Raw genomic sequence first — 16,188 nt, 5'->3', positions numbered from 1 at the left:
ATTATTTTATAACAAATGCGGTTTCTCCTACGTTTGATAGTGGTTGCTGTCCGCGGTTCTGAAACATCAGTGAACTGTTGAATTGGCGCCTTTTCCTAGACCATATTACTATGTGCATAATAGCAAAGTTAACCAGCATATTTGTGTTGAGTTAGGAGATGAGAAAACAGCCCTTGCCTTAATTGTCTAAGAAAAGAGAGAAACCCCAATTTAATTAGGTCTGTAATCAATAGCCTAACTGTTAAATGTGCCTGGCTTAATAAATCATCCATTTAATATATCTACAGAAATAAGACAGATCTTGCTTCTGTTGCCTGTTTGAGTGTTTGTTTAATAGCCTACTGATTCTGTGATAGACAAGCCTCACGCAACACAACACTCAACAATTGCAATTTTTGGGGGTCAAGTACTTGCTGCAGAAAATGCTTGATCAAGCAATCAAGAAAAGAGTTTGAGAAGGGTCTTGTCCTTTTAGACCGGTTTCCCAAGAGGACTTTTAGATCGGTTTACCAACCAGAATCAAGAGGACCTATCCGAGGACTAGTGATGGGGGGGAGGGGAATCGATAGTTACATTTCGTGATATCATTTTGGGACAATATTATATAAATATCTGACTCCAAGTATCAATTTGCAAAAAAGTATTATTATTTTTGCTAATGTAGGCAACGTTAGCTAGCACTAGTCGGTTGTACAGTGGCTTGCGAAAGTATTCACTCCCTTGGCATTTTTCCTATTTTGTTGCCTTACAACCTGGATTTAAAATAGATTTTGGGGGGGTTGTATCATTTGATTTACACAACATGCCTAGCACTTTGAAGATGCAAAATATTTTTATTGTGAAACAAACAAAAAATAAGACAAAAAAACGGAAAACTTGAGCATGCATAACTATTCACCCCCCAAAGTCAATACTTTGTAGAGCCACCTTTTGCAGCAATTACAGCTGCAAGTCTCTTGGGGTATGTCTTTATAAGCTTGGCACATCTAGCCACTGGGGTTTTGCCCATTCTTCAAGTCAAAACTGCTCCAACTCCTTCAAGTTGGATGGGTTCCGCTGGTGTACAGCAATCTTTAAGTCATACCACAGATTCTCAATTGGATTGAGGTCTGGGCTTTGACTAGGCCGTTTAAATGTTTCTCCTTAAACGACTCGAATGTTGCTTTAGCAGTATGCATTGTCCTGCTGGAAGGTGAACCCCCGTCCCAGTCTTAAATCTCTGGAAGACTGAAACAGGTTTCCCTCAATAATTACCCTGTATTTAGCACCATCCATCATTCCTTCAATTCTGACCAGTTTCCCAGTCCCTGCCGATGAAAAACATCCCCACAGCATGATGCTGTCACTTTCTACAGATTTGGGTGACATTTCTGTCACTGCCAGTGTAAATTCCTACTTAGTCAGCAGGCAGGGAGTGACTTATTGTCTCTGCCTTTAGCAGGACTCTGATTCCCAGAGCCATGTTTTAATTGATTCACTAACTGACTTCACAATCATCCAATACCCAGCAGAGCAGTAAAAAGACACATGATATCAGATGCCATCACTTTAAAGCTGGCCATAAACAACAGATTTACAAAATAAAAGAGAGATACACTGTATATACAAAGGTATGTGGACACAACTTCAAATTAGTGGATTCAGCTATTTCAGCAACAACTGTTGCTGACAGGTGCATAAAATCAAGCACACCGCCATGCAATCTCCATAGACAAACATTGGCAGTAGAATGGCCTTACTGAAGAGCTCAATGACTTTGAACGTGGCATTGTCATAAGATGCCACCTTCCCAACAAGTTAGTTTGTCAAATGTCTGCCCTGCTCGAGCTGCCCCGGTCAACTCTAATTTCTGTTATTGTGAAGTGGAAAAGTGTTCATCTGGAGCTTCATGAAATGGGTTTCCATGGCCGAGCAGCCGCACGCACACAAGCATAAGATCTCCATATGAAATGCCAAGTGTCGGCTGGAGCGGTGTAAAGCTCGCCGCCATTGACTCTGGAGCAGTGGAAACGCGTTTTCTGGAGTGATGAATCATGCTTCAACGTTTGGCAGTCCGACCGATGAATCTGGGTTTGGCGGATGCCAGGTGAACGCTACCTGCCTGAATGCATAGTGCCAACTGTAAAGGTTGAATAATGGTCTGGGGCTGTTTGTCATGGTTCTGGCTATGAACCCTTAGTTCCAGTGAAGGGAAATTTTAACGCTACAGCATAAAGTGACATTCTAGACAATTCTGTGCTTCCAAAATGTGGCAACATTTTGGGGAGGGCCCTTTCCTGTTTCAACATGACAATGCCCCTCTCAACAAAGCAAGGTACATACAGAAATGGTTTGTCGAGATCAGTGTGGAAGAACTTGACTGGGCTGCACCGAACCCTGACCTCAACCCCATCAAACACATATGAGATGAATTGGAACGCCGACTGCGAACCAGGCCTAATCGCCCAACATCAGTGCCCAACCTCACTAACGCTCGTGGCTGAATGGAAGCAAGACCCCACAGCAATGTTCCAACATCTAGTGGAAAGCCTTCCCAGAAGAGTGGCTGTTATAGCAGCAAAGGGGGGACCAACTCCATATTAATTCCCATGAATTTGGAACGTGATGTTCGCGAGCAGGTGTCCACATACTTTTTGTCATGTAGTGTATATCATTAATGACCGAGAGTTTGGCAAGGTGAGACAAGGTGAGAGAGTTACAAGTGAATGCCCATATGTGACTGACTGGCTTGATTCGGTCTTATAAAGCAACATTTTTTTATAAAAAATAAATAAATAGAGACCATATCAGACACTACAGTTGAGGAACAATGGGAAAGTAATTCTGCTTTGAAAGTTGGTAAACTTTTGAGAAAATGGCCAATGAATGTTTTGGTACACCTACTGGAGAGCTCTTCTTTGTGTACACCCATTCAGTATCGTTCACACCCTCTTAAGCCTTAGCCTGATTGTCATAATGTTTATAATACTGTAGTCTATTATAGCAAAAGTGTTTTCTAATGATCAATCAGCCTTTTAAAATGATAAACACAGGAGTGATGGTTGCTGATAATGGGCCGCTGTACGCCTATGTAGATATTCCATAAAAAATCTGCCGTTTCCAGCTACAATAGTAATTTACAGTATTAACAATGTCTACAATGTATTTCTGATCAATTTGATGTTATTTTAATGGACAAAAAATATGCTTTTCTTGCAAAAACAAGGACATTTCTAAGTGACCCCAAACTTTTGAACGGTGGTGTATCTTTCTTTTGACGACAAACCCACCACTGGTGTGCGTGGCCAAAGAGCTCTATTTTCATATAATCTGACCAGAGCACCGGTTCCAGTCCAAGTGCTAATGCCGTATAGCAAACTCCAGGCATTAGATTTGTTGGATGACATTAAAATAGAGCTCTTTGGCCACACACACCAGTGGTGGGTTTTGCGTTGAAATAAATATGAATATGCAGATTACAAACCCATACCTACTGTAACATATGGTGGTGGATCTTTGATGTTATGGAGCTGTTTTGCTTCCACATGATGCCTTTGTTAAGGTCAAGGCATCATGAACTTTACCCAGTACCAGGACAGTTTAGCCAAAAACCTGGTTGCTTCTGCCAGGAGTATTAAACTTGGCTACAAGTGGATCTTTTACCAAAACAAGAGGGCAGTCCATAAGTGCAGCAGAAGGATATCGAGGATCTGGAAAGATTATATTTGGAGGAGTGGTCTAAGATACTTCCCAATGTGTTCTCCAATCACGTAAAACATTTTAGAAAAAATCTCGGTGCAGTTATCCTCGCCAGGTGTAACGGTAATCCTCCTCCTCTTCATCAGACGAGGAGTATTGAGGGAACCAAGGCGCAGCGTAGTGAAAAGACATATTTATTTAACGAAAACACGAACTTGATAAACTAACAAAAAAAGCAACAAACGGTGTAGACAGACCTAGACGTCGTACTTACATAAAACAAGAAAACGCACGAATAGGAACATAGGCTACACAAACCGAACAAACCGTAAACAGTCCCGCGTGGTGTAACAGACACAGACACGGAAGACAATCACCCACAACGAACACTGTGACAACGCCTACCTAAATATGACTCTTAATTAGAGGAACGCCAAACACCTGCCTCTAATTAAGAGCCATACCAGGCAACCCAAAACCAACACAGAAACAGAAAACATAGAATACCCACCCAACCTCACGTCCTGACCAACTAACACACATAACAAACTAACATAAATAGGTCAGGAACGTGACATAACCCCCCCCATAAGGTGCGAACTCCGGGCGCACCAGCACAAAGTCTAGGGGAGGGTCTGGGTGGGCATCTGACCACGGTGGTGGCTCAGGCTCCGGGCGAGGTCCCCACCCCACCATAGTCAATCCCAGTCTCCATCTACCCCTAAAAATGTCCACCCATATCTTACCCCCACAAAATCCTCTTTGTAACATCCATGACAGGAACAGCACCGGGACAGAGGGATAAATCAAGACAGAGGGATAGCACCAGACAGAGGGATAGATCAGTATAAAGAGGTAGATCAAGATAGAGAGGGAGATCATGATAGAGGGGCAACTCCGGACTGAAAGGCAGCTCCGGACAGAGAGACAGCTCTGGACTGAGGGGCAGTTCTGGGTATATAGCCGTTTCTGGCTGAAGGGCAGCTCATGGCTGACTGACGAATCTGGACGCTCATGGCAGGCTGACGGCTCTCGACGCTCATGGCTGGCTGACGGCTCTCGACGCTCATGGCTGGCTGACGGCTCTCGACGCTCATGGCTGGCTGACGGCTCTCGACGCTCATGGCTGGCTGACGGCTCTCGACGCTCATGGCTGGCTGACGGCTCTCGACGCTCATGGCTGGCTGACGGCTCTCGACGCTCATGGCTGGCTGACGGCTCTCGACGCTCATGGCTGGCTGACGGCTCTCGACGCTCATGGCTGGCTGACGGCTCTCGACGCTCATGGCTGGCTGACGTCTCTGGCTGCTCATGGCTCGCTGGCGGCTCTGGCAGATCCTGTCTGGCTGGCGGCTCTGGCAGATCCTGTCTGGTTGGCGGCTCTGGCAGATCCTGTCTGGTTGGCGGCTCTGGCAGATCCTGTCTGGTTGGCGGCTCTGGCAGATCCTGTCTGACGGACGGCTCTAGCGGCTCCTGTCTGGCGGGCGGCTCTAGCGGCTCCTGTCTGGCGGATGGCTCTGTAAGCTCATGGCAGACGGGCGGCTTTGCAGGCTCATTGCAGACGGATGGCTCAGACGGCGCTGGGGAGACGGATGGCTCAGATGGCGCTGGGGAGACGGATGGCTCAGATGGCGCTGGGGAGACGGATGGCTCAGATGGCGCTGGGGAGACGGATGGCTCTGGCCGGATAAGGCGCACTGTAGACCTGGTGCGTAGTGCCGGAACTGGAGGCACCGGGCTAAGGACACGCACCTTCATACTAGTGCGGGGAGCAGGGACAGGGCACACTGGACTCTCAAAGCCCACTCTATACCTGGTGCGTGGTACCGGCACTGGTGGCACCGGGCTGAGGACAAGCACATCAGGATTAGTAGGGGGAGAAGAAACAGTGTGTACAGGGCTCTGGAGACGCACAGGAGGCTTAGTGCGTGGTGCCGGAACTGGAGGCACCGAACTGGATACACGCACTACAGGGAGAGTGCGTGGAGGAGGAACAGGGCTCAGGAGACGCACTGGTAGCCTAGTGCGTAGTGTAGGCACTGTAGGTACTAGGCTGGGGCGGGGAGGTGGCTCCGGAAATACCGGACCGTGGAGGCGTAGTGGCACTCTTGAGCATTGAGCCTGCCCAACCTTACCTGGTTGAATGCTCCCGGTCGCCCGACCAGTGCGGGGAGGTGGAATAACCCGCACGAACCGGGGAAACCATGCGTAAGGCAGGTGCCATGTATGCCGGCCCGAGAAGACGCACTGGAGACCAGACGCGTTGAGCCGGCCTCATGACACCTGGCTCAATACCCAATCTAGCCCTACCAGTGCGGGGAGGTGGAATAACCCGCACTGGGCTATGCACTCGTACAGGAGACACCGTGCGCTCTACTGCGTAACACGGCGCCTGCCCGTACTCCCGCTCTCCACGGTAAGCCTGGGAAGTGGGCACAGGTCTCCTACCTGCCCTTGGCCCACTACCTCTTAGCCCCCCCCAAGAAATTTTGGGGTGTTACTCACGGGCTTTTTGGGCTTCCGTGCAAGACGTGTTCCCTCATAACTCCGGTTCCTCTCTCTCTTTTCCTCCACTCTCCGAGCTGCCTCCAGCTGTTCCCATGGACGGTGATTCACTTTAGCCCATGGTCCTTCTCCGTTAAATATTTGCTCCCAACTCCACAAGTCCTGTATACTTCCCCGTTGCTCCAAATTACGCTGCTTGGTTCTGGATTTATGGTGGGTGATTCTGTAACGGTAATCCTCCTCCTCTTCATCAGACGAGGAGTATTGAGGGAACCAAGGCGCAGCGTAGTGAAAAGACATATTTATTTAACGAAAACACGAACTTGATAAACTAACAAAAAAAAAAAAAAACGGTGTAGACAGACCTAGATGTCGTACTTACATAAAACAAGAAAACGCACGAATAGGAACATAGGCTACACAAAACGAACAAACCGTAAACAGTCCCGCGTGGTGTAACAGACACAGACAAGGAAGACAATCACCCACAACGAACACTGTGACAACGCCTACCTAAATATGACTCTTAATTAGAGGAACGCCAAACACCTGCCTCTAATTAAGAGCCATACCAGGCAACCCAAAACCAACACAGAAACAGAAAACATAGAATACCCACCCAACCTCACGTCCTGACCAACTAACACACATAACAAACTAACATAAATAGGTCAGGAACGTGACACCAGGTGTGGTATTGAAAGGTATTGAAAACAGGGGTGTCAATAATTTTGACCCCTACCCTTTTGAGAAAATAAAAAAATACTTGTTAAACAAAGTCTTTCTCTGAGCAATTGTATTAATATAAAATAATAGAATATAGCTCAGTATTTTAATTATTTATTTTATAGTCATTCTTGCTCATCTTTATCAAGATTGTCAATAATTTCAGACCCCACTGTATATCTGTTTTCACTTTCCCCATAATGTCTATGATTGCCTTTGTAGGGGAGGGATCTGTGACAGTGTACATCCGCGATGCACAAATAATTGAAATGAGAATGGTACATAAATGCCGTGTGAAAACAAAAAAGTGGGGCTCGGTATAATGCAGTCAACATGTTCCGCTGTTCATGGGGGGTAATGTTTGGGGTCTGTTGACAGCAGCATCTATGTGTGTCAACAGTCAAGTCTGATCAACGAGAAGCACACGGTTCTGATGGCTAACAGGTGGAAGGAACACACAGAGAGGAGATGGTGAACTCGACTCTACTATAGAATCTCTGCTCTCTAGGCTGCCATGTTGTACAGTTCTGCTGCTCTACTGTTGCTCACATCTGATTGTCATAATGTCTATAATACCGTAGTCTATTATGACAGCCTTAATATTAAAATGTTGCCAGCAGCCAGCGCACATGCGAGATTTGGTTCTGTGTACTGAGATAAGTTATATTGTAGATGGACCATAATTTGTGTTGTAAAGGGACCCGTACTGACACTTTATTTCAGCACCATCTCCATGTTTTTGTATGTGTTGAACCGCAAACACCACAGTATGACAGCCATCAGGACATCACAATAGCTATTAAACATGTGTGTTTATGTGGTAGGCAGTGTTTGCATGTCCACATCCATCACTGAGCCGTGCTCGATTGTTTGTGAAGACCAACACAAAGAAGAAGGGCTCACTCCCCACAATATTTTTTCCATGGCCCCTTTCTCTAACCTCTACGCAACCTAGCACCCCATCCTCCCATCTTCACCCACTACTACCCTATACCATCCTCCTCAAACAAGACAAGAAAAAAAATCCTGATAGAAAAAAAAGTATATCACCAATACCACATGATGCCCAAACAGCATGAACTTTGTTCTGCAAAAGATCTGAGGCGTGTTATCTGGTTACGGTTTCCTTCGCATGGTTTGAATCTTGAGCAGATGGGCTTGGCTCGGCTGGAAGAGGAGTGAGTGATGGGGTCCCACAGGGAACAGTGTAGTGTGGTGTCTCCTAGGGGTCAGTGGCCTGCTGCAGACTATAAGCCACCCTCTGATCAAACCCTTGCAGGGAGAGGGTTCTGTAACAAGCAGACCAGGCAGCAGGCAGCTGACATGGCTTAACCATCAGATTTAACACAGATGACAGGACAGATGACAGGATCATGATCACATCAGATCCACAGCCGCTGCCAAATAGTAGGTAACTGAAACTCTATCAATACACCGGCGGGACTATGTGCACCTTAGAAAAGTATTTGCACTGACTACCCACACATCCAATGTTTACACACTACTTTACACACACGCACACATATGCACTGAGAGCTCACACACACACACACACAGTCAACGCTGCTGTTCTAATATATACTATTGATTCCACTACCAACTTTATATTTTTAACAATGTAAATACAGTCCATTATTTCAATGCATACTACCTACTTCTACTACTTATTTTGGACTTGACTCTTCTCATTGTTATTATTGATTAATGTACTGCATTGTTGCGGGAGCTAGCACGAGAATTTTACTGCACCTTTTATACCGGCTGTAAACTGTGTATGTGACGAATACATTTGATTTGACGTGTTTCTTATCGAGCCGTGAAGAAAGATCATAGGCCGATGTCATGTATATCAGTGGAGGCTGACGAGGGGAGGACGGCTCATAATAAAGACTGGAATGGAGTCAATGGAATGGTATCAACATGTGGTTTCCATGTGGTTGATACCATTGACTCCATTCCAGGCATTACTATGAGCCGTCCTCCACTCAGCAGCCTCCACTTATGTATATGGCACCCTGAACACCCACGGTTGTCCATTGAGAGGGAAATGTAGATAACCCTACACTTTCATGGTCTTTTCGCACCCAAGAAACCAAACGCAATCTTTTCTGGGAGATGGAAGGGATTGTTCAAGTACTTGTCTCCGCTGTCTGGCAGCGTAATTGCACAGCAATGCTATCTGGGAAGGAAAACCGACATTTATTGAAAGAAAACTTTGGCGCTTGCTGCAAACAAAAATGTATGTGATATTCTCAAGGTTAAAAAGTGTTCTGGTTCTAAATTGGGGAGGGGAGAAAAAAAAAACAGACACAAAAATGATTACTAAAAGTGGTGATTCTAGAAGTAAACCCTGTTTGAGCCGCTCCTAATGTTAACAGCAAACCACTCCCCCTCTTCCGAATGTGAAAAAACACAAACACCTTATCTCTGCCTTGTGTGCTGATCATTCCATTGCTAAAAAAGGACATTTTTCGCCTCCCTAAGGTTTAACATTTTCCATCCACCTTATTAAGCTATAGCATCCGTTCCAATAGTCTCAAACTTAACTCGGGATATTCAAGACTATATTTGGACAAAAAGGATCCACTCTATCCAAAGAAAGACGCCTCAAGTCAAAATATGGTGATTCAAATCATATTCCCAGTGGTTCTCTCTCTTCTTTCTCCCCACTCTTTCCCTCTCTCCACTTCTGAAGAGGGGCTTCCTTACCACTGACGCCGCTGGCTTCAAACCTCAGGATGCCTAGTCTGACACTGAGAGCTTCTGCTTGCCACCACTGTCAACCCCGATCAGTCTGCCAAAACCTTTTGTCTGTCATTTAATCATCATAATATGTTCCATCATTTTCAGTGGAAAATGGCTGTGGCGGTGAAACTGTTTTTCAGTGTTTTCATACTGTTGAAGCTCACAGCTGGTTTAATCATCTTCGTATCCTTTCCCAACACTGAAGATCACTTGTGTAGATGTAGACTCCACCTGTGGTAGTACAATTAAGGGCCAGATCTCCAGGTCCTATTATGGACATATCCAACATATCCTGGCTTCGTGGGTAAAGTTACCATTCACTCACACTATCCTCCCCATCTGAGACATCCTATACATGAATTCACACATTTGAATACTTTGCTTGGATCCGCAAAGAGACATTGAGTCATACAAGAAGCCAACTACTATAGACGTCACACACATTATGCACATATGATATGTAATATGATATGAGCGCTGAGTCATACTCTGTGTATGTGTGTATTAGTGTTTGTGCATGCATCTGTGCACACGCGTTGTGTGTGTGTGTTACGAATCCCGCCGAGGATGGTGCCTCTTCACGTTCGGGAGGCGCTCGGCGGTCGTCGTCTCCGGTCTACTAGCTGCCACCAATCCCCTTTTCTGTTTTCATTTAGGTTTGTCTAATTGGTTACACCTGTTTTGTGTTTAGGGTAGGGGGTATTTAAACCCAGTTGGCCCGCCGACTTTTGTGCGGGCTTGTTATTCTGTTTGTTGTGGTGGTGATTTTGTATAGTGGATTCTGTCCTATTTATGTTGGACAGTATTTTTGACGCGCCCTTTGTTGTGTGGCGTAGCCGTGTCATAGATTATTTCTGGTTGAAATAATAAATGAAATAGTAAATTCCACAATGATTTCATTTCACCATTGGAATTGTGACAGAAGCCCGCACCAACCATGGAGTCAGCAGAAGCAGCAACCACCCCTCTTCCATCGATGGAGGAGCGTGTCCTCCATCACACCGCCGTTCTCCATAGGATTGGGTCGGTGATGGATATGATGATGGAGAGGATGGAGCGATGGGAGAGGAGTGGTTTCCCGACGTCTAACCCAGCTCCTTCAGGGACGTCGCAACCTACTCCTTCCACGTCAGAGTCTGGTTCAGGCGCGTTGCGTCTCGCGCTCCCGAGGGAGTACGACGGAGCGGTGGCTGGGTGCCAGGGTTTTTTGCTCTAGTTGGAGCTCTACTTGGCTACTGTTCATCCGACTCCCTCGGGAGAGGAGAGTGTTAGCCTCCTCATCTCCTGTCTGACGGGTAGAGCCCTGGAATGGGCTAACGCGGTCTGGAACGGCCCAGACACGGTTCGAGACCACTACCCAGAGTTCACCCGCCGCTTTCGGGCCGTATTTGACCACCCTCAGGAGGGCCGAGTGGTGGGTGAGCGACTGTTCCACCTCAGACAGAAGACGAGGAGTGCGCAAGACTTCACGTTGGAGTTCCGGACCTTGGCTGCTGGTGCGGGGTGGAATGACAGGGCCCTGATGGATCATTACCGATGTAGCCTTCGGGAGGACGTCCGTCGGGAGCTAGCTTGTCGGGACACTACACTCTCCCTTGATGAGCTTATTGACATGTCAATACGACTGGACAACCTGCTAGCTGCCCGCGGGCGTTCAGAGGGGGTCCTGTCAGTTCCACCTCCCACCCAGCCCTCCCGCTCCAACTCCGATGGAGTTGGGAGGGGCTGCATCTAGGGGGGCCGGAGGAGGTGGCTTCTCTTGCACCTATTGTGGTCGAAGAGGACACACTTCGGACCGGTGCTGGAGGAGTGCCTCTGGGAGTAGAGATGGCAGGCGGAATACTTCTCGGCCACCCCAGGTGAGTAGGCACAAGACTCACCCAGAGCTTCCTGTCGGTCACATGTTTTTGGTTATTTTTTCCCCTGCGTTTTTCCCCTCTCTCCAGCATAAGGCGCTAGTCGACTCAGGCGCAGCTGGGAGTTTTATGGATCGCGGTCTAGCCCGTAAGTTGGGTATTCCGTTGGTACAGATAGACCCTCCTTTCCCTGTGCACTCCTTAGATAGACGACCGTTAGGGTCAGGGCTGATCAGGGAGGCCACGATTCCGCTGGACATGGTAACGCAGGGGGATCATAGGGAGCAGATTAGTTTCTACCTTATTGATTCACCTGGGTTTCCAGTGGTGTTGGGGGTTCCCTGGCTAGCCATTCACAATCCCCTCATTTCCTGGAGACAGGGAGCTCTTCAGGGGTGGTCAGAGGAGTGTTCAGGTAGGTGTGTGGGAGTTTCCATCGGTGCCACGTCAGTGGAGAGTCCAGACCAGGTTTCCACTGTGCGCATTCCCCCAGAATATGCCGATTTGGCTATCGCTTTTAGTAAGAAAAAAGCGACCAAATTACCACCTCATCGACAGTGGGATTGCGTGATAAACCTCCAGGAGAACGCTGCACTTCCCAGGAGTCACGTGTACCCATTGTCACAGGAGGAGACGTTGGCTATGGAGACATATGTCACGGAAGCTCTGAGACAAGGGTTAATTCGGCCCTCCATGTCACCCGCCTCCTCGAGTTTCTTTTTTGTGAGAAAAAAGGAGGGAGGACTGCGTCCGTGCATTGATTATCGAGGTCTCAATTCAATCACAGTGGGATTTAGTTATCCGCTACCTCTCATCGCTACGGCGGTGGAATCATTCCACGGAGCGCGTTTTTTCACAAAACTGGACCTCAGGAGCGCGTATAATCTGGTGCGTATTCGGGGAGGAGACGAGTGGAAAACAGCGTTGAGTACCACATCAGGCCACTATGATTACCTCGTCATGCCGTATGGGTTAAAGAATGCTCCAGCCGTCTTCCAATCCTTTCTAGATGAGATTCTCAGGGACTTGCACAGGCAGGGTGTGGTAGTATATATTGATGACATCTTGATCTATTCTGCCACACGCGCCGCGCATGTCTCCCTGGTGCGCAGGGTCCTTGGGCGGCTGCTGGAGCATGACCTATACGTCAAGGCTGAGAAATGTGTGTTCTCCAAACAAGCCGTTTCCTTCCTGGGTTATCGCATTTCCACCTCAGGGGTGGTGATGGAGTGTGACCGCGTTAACGCTGTGCGTAATTGGCCGACTCCGACCACGGTAAAGGAGGTGCAGCGGTTTTTAGGGTTTGCCAATTACTACCGGAGGTTTATCCGGGGTTTTGGCCAAGTGGCGGCGCCCATTACCTCACTGCTGAAGGGGGGGCCGGTGCGTCTACGGTGGTCGGCCGAGGCAGAGGGAGCCTTCAACCAGTTGAAGGCACGGTTTACTGAGGCTCCCGTGTTGGCGCATCCGGACCCTTCATTAGTGTTCATAGTGGAGGTGGATGCGTCCGAGGCTGGTGTTGGAGCCGTGCTATCACAGCGCTCGGGCACGCCACCGAAGCTCCTTCCCTGTGCTTTCTTTTCTAAGAAGCTGGGTCCGGCGGAGCGGAACTATGATGTGGGGGACCGGGAGTTACTAGCTATGGTAAAAGCCCTGAAGGTGTGGAGACACTGGCTTGAGGGGGCTAAATACCCTTTCCTCATCTGGACTGACCACAGCAATCTGGAGTATATCCGAGCGGCGAAGAGACTGAATCCGTGTCAGGCTAGGTGGGCCATGTTCTTTACACGCTTTAGATTTACGATCTCTTATAGACCAGGTTCCCTCAACACTAGGGCCGACACGCTGTCCCGTCTCTATGACACCGAGGACCGGCCCATCGATCCGACTCCCCTCCTTCCAGCCTCTTGGCTGGTGGCCCCGGTGGTATGGGAGGTGGACGCGGACATCGAGCGGGCGTTGAGGGTAGAACCTGCGCCTTCTCAGTGTCCGACTGGCCTTACGTACGTACCGCTTGGTGTCCATGATCGATTGATTCGGTGGGCTCACACACTACCTTCTTCGGGTCATCCGGGGATTGAGAGGACAGTGCGGGGTCTTTGGGGGAAATACTGGTTGCCCACCTTGGCGGACGTGAGACTCTATGTCTCCTCCTGTTCGGTATGCGCACAGAGTAAGGCTCCTAGGCTCCTCCTAGGCACCTACCGAGAGGGAAGTTACAACCCCTCCCGGTTCCACAACGGCCATGGTCTCATCTATCGGTAGATTTTCTGACTGATCTTCCTCCATCTCAGGGGAACACTACCGTTCTGGTCGTTGTGGATCGGTTCTCTAAGTCCTGTCGTCTCCTCCCATTGCCTGGTCTCCCTACGGCCGTACAGACTGCGGAGGCTCTATTTACCCACGTCTTCCGGCATTACGGGGTGCCGGAGGACGTCGTATCTGATCGAGGTCCCCAGTTCACGTCCCGGGTGTGGAGGGCGTTTATGGGGCGTCTGGGGGTCTCGGTCAGCCTCACCTCTGGGTATCACCCCGAAAGTAATGGGCAGGTGGAAAGAGTGAACCAGGAAGTGGGTAGGTTTCTGAGGTCGTATTGCCAGGACCGGCCAGGAGAGTGGGCAAGGTACGTCCCGTGGGCAGAGTTGGCCCAGAACTCACTCCGCCACTCATCAACGAACATGTCGCCCTTCGAATGCGTACTGGGGTACCAGCCGGTCCTGGCTCCGTGGCATCAGAGCCAGACCGACGCTCCTGCGGTGCAGGAGTGGGTACAGCGCTCTAGAGAGACCTGGCGGGCAGTCCAGGACTCTCTCAGGCAGGCCAGTGAACGGCAGAAGAGGAGCGCTGACTGCCACCGCAGTGAGGCCCCTGTGTTCGCACCAGGGGACAGGGTCTGGCTCTCGGCCCAAAACCTGCCCCTCCGCCTGCCCTGCCGGAAGCTGGGGCCGCAGTGTGTGGGGCCATGTAAAGTCCTGAGGAGGATAAACGAGGTGTGTTATAGGTTACAACTTCCCTCTTACTATCGTATTAACCACTCGTTTCATGTGTCTCTCCTCAGGCCGGTGGTAGCTGGTCCCCTTCAGGAAAATGAGGTGCCAGAGGTCCCTCCGCCCCCTCTTGACATCGAGGGGTCCCCGGCGTACATGGTACGAACTACTCTGGACTCGAGACGCCGGGTGAGGGGCCTGCAGTACCTCTTGGACTGGGAGAGGTACGGTCCGGAGGAGAGATGCTGGGTACCGGTGGGGGACATTTTGGATCCGTCCCTCTTGAGGGACTTTCACCGCCTCCACCCGGATCGCCCTGCTCCTCGCCCTCCGGGTTGTCCTCGAGGCCGGGGTCGGCGCACTGCGGGAGCCACGCGTCGGGAGGGGGGTACTGTTACGAATCCCGCCGAGAATGGTGCCTCTTCCCGTTCGGTTGTCACAGATCCCCTTTTTTGTTTTCATTTAGGTTTGTCTAATTGGTTACACCTGTTTTGTGTTTAGGGTTTAGACTTTTGTGCGGGCTTGTTATTCTGTTTGTTGTGGTGGTGATTTTGTATAGTGGATTCTGTCCTATTTATGTTGGACAGTATTTTTGACGCGCCCTTTGTTGTGTGGCGTAGCCGTCTCATAGATTATTTCTGGTTGAAATAATAAATTCCACTTGCTCAGAACTACCCTGCTCTCTGCACCTGACTCCTTCATTTCACCATTGGAATTGTGACAGTGTGTTGAGTATGTTTACGTGTAGACACACACACGTGTTTTCCCAGCTGTAATCATCTGTCAAATGCATCCGCCTTGCATCAGCGTTATTTACCCACACAGCCTTTTCCTCAGCGGGTTCCAGACAAGGCGATCCAAAAGCTGCTACAAATATTCCCTCAGCACCATTCACATTCACCACCACTGAGGGGTCTACCCCAATGCCCTCCCCCTCCCCTAAAAACACCCCCTCTTCCACAAACCCCTCTATCTCCCCCTCTACCTCACCAAGAGTGCTCACATTATCCGTCCTAATCAACAGGCTGCTCTCTTCCCTCTCTGGGTGCGTCCAGGGGAGAGGCCAGTCCTGTCTAAACCCATTAGAGTCTCCCAGTCTCACAGATGCATTACTGGTGGAACTCTGTATTGTGTGTGTGCACATGCGTTCATGTGTGTGTTTAGCCTACGGGGGGAGCCTACTGAGCCCCAGCATCCTGGACATGTGGAAGCAATCACACACACAGAGAAAAGGATGAAATTATTTATAACTGCTTAGCTAATATGGATCCGTAATGGCAGAGATCTATTGACTAATCAAAATAAGTCTACGCAGTATGAGCGCTTACTTCAGAGTCTGGTGGCTTTCTGAGTGGAGACTGGAGATATATCATTATTGACCAAGATTGGGTGTCTCATCAAAATATGTTGACGGGAGGGCTTCGGCAGATACTATTAGGCACGGAATACTGTTCACATGGCAACTCGAATCATTGCCTGTATGCCTTATCTGCTGCTACCACCACAGCCATCTCTTCTACAGAGCCATTCTTCCATTGCCTATCAGAAGGTTATTATTCTTGATTCAATGGATAAGACATAATGGCACAGTATATCTGGCTAAACCATGTCTAACAGAATGTCTGGTATAAGCTAGAGACTAGGCCTAACTCTCTGAAGAGAAGATAATAAAGTACACATTAATATTCCAC

The 16,188-nt window shown here is 48.8% G+C and overlaps 1 protein-coding gene across 1 annotated transcript in view; it reads right to left on the bottom strand.

Annotated features, from left to right (window-relative positions):
- LOC129862325 (uncharacterized) overlaps nucleotides 1–16,188 on the bottom strand; it is a 577,333-nt gene that overhangs the window by 477,928 nt on the left and 83,217 nt on the right. The window lies entirely within an intron of this gene.

This window comes from Salvelinus fontinalis, chromosome 9 (assembly GCF_029448725.1).
Source record: "Salvelinus fontinalis isolate EN_2023a chromosome 9, ASM2944872v1, whole genome shotgun sequence".
Lineage (NCBI taxonomy): Eukaryota > Metazoa > Chordata > Actinopteri > Salmoniformes > Salmonidae > Salvelinus > Salvelinus fontinalis.
Note: the sequence above shows the minus strand (reverse complement) of the source record. Positions and strands in the feature narration are given on the sequence as shown.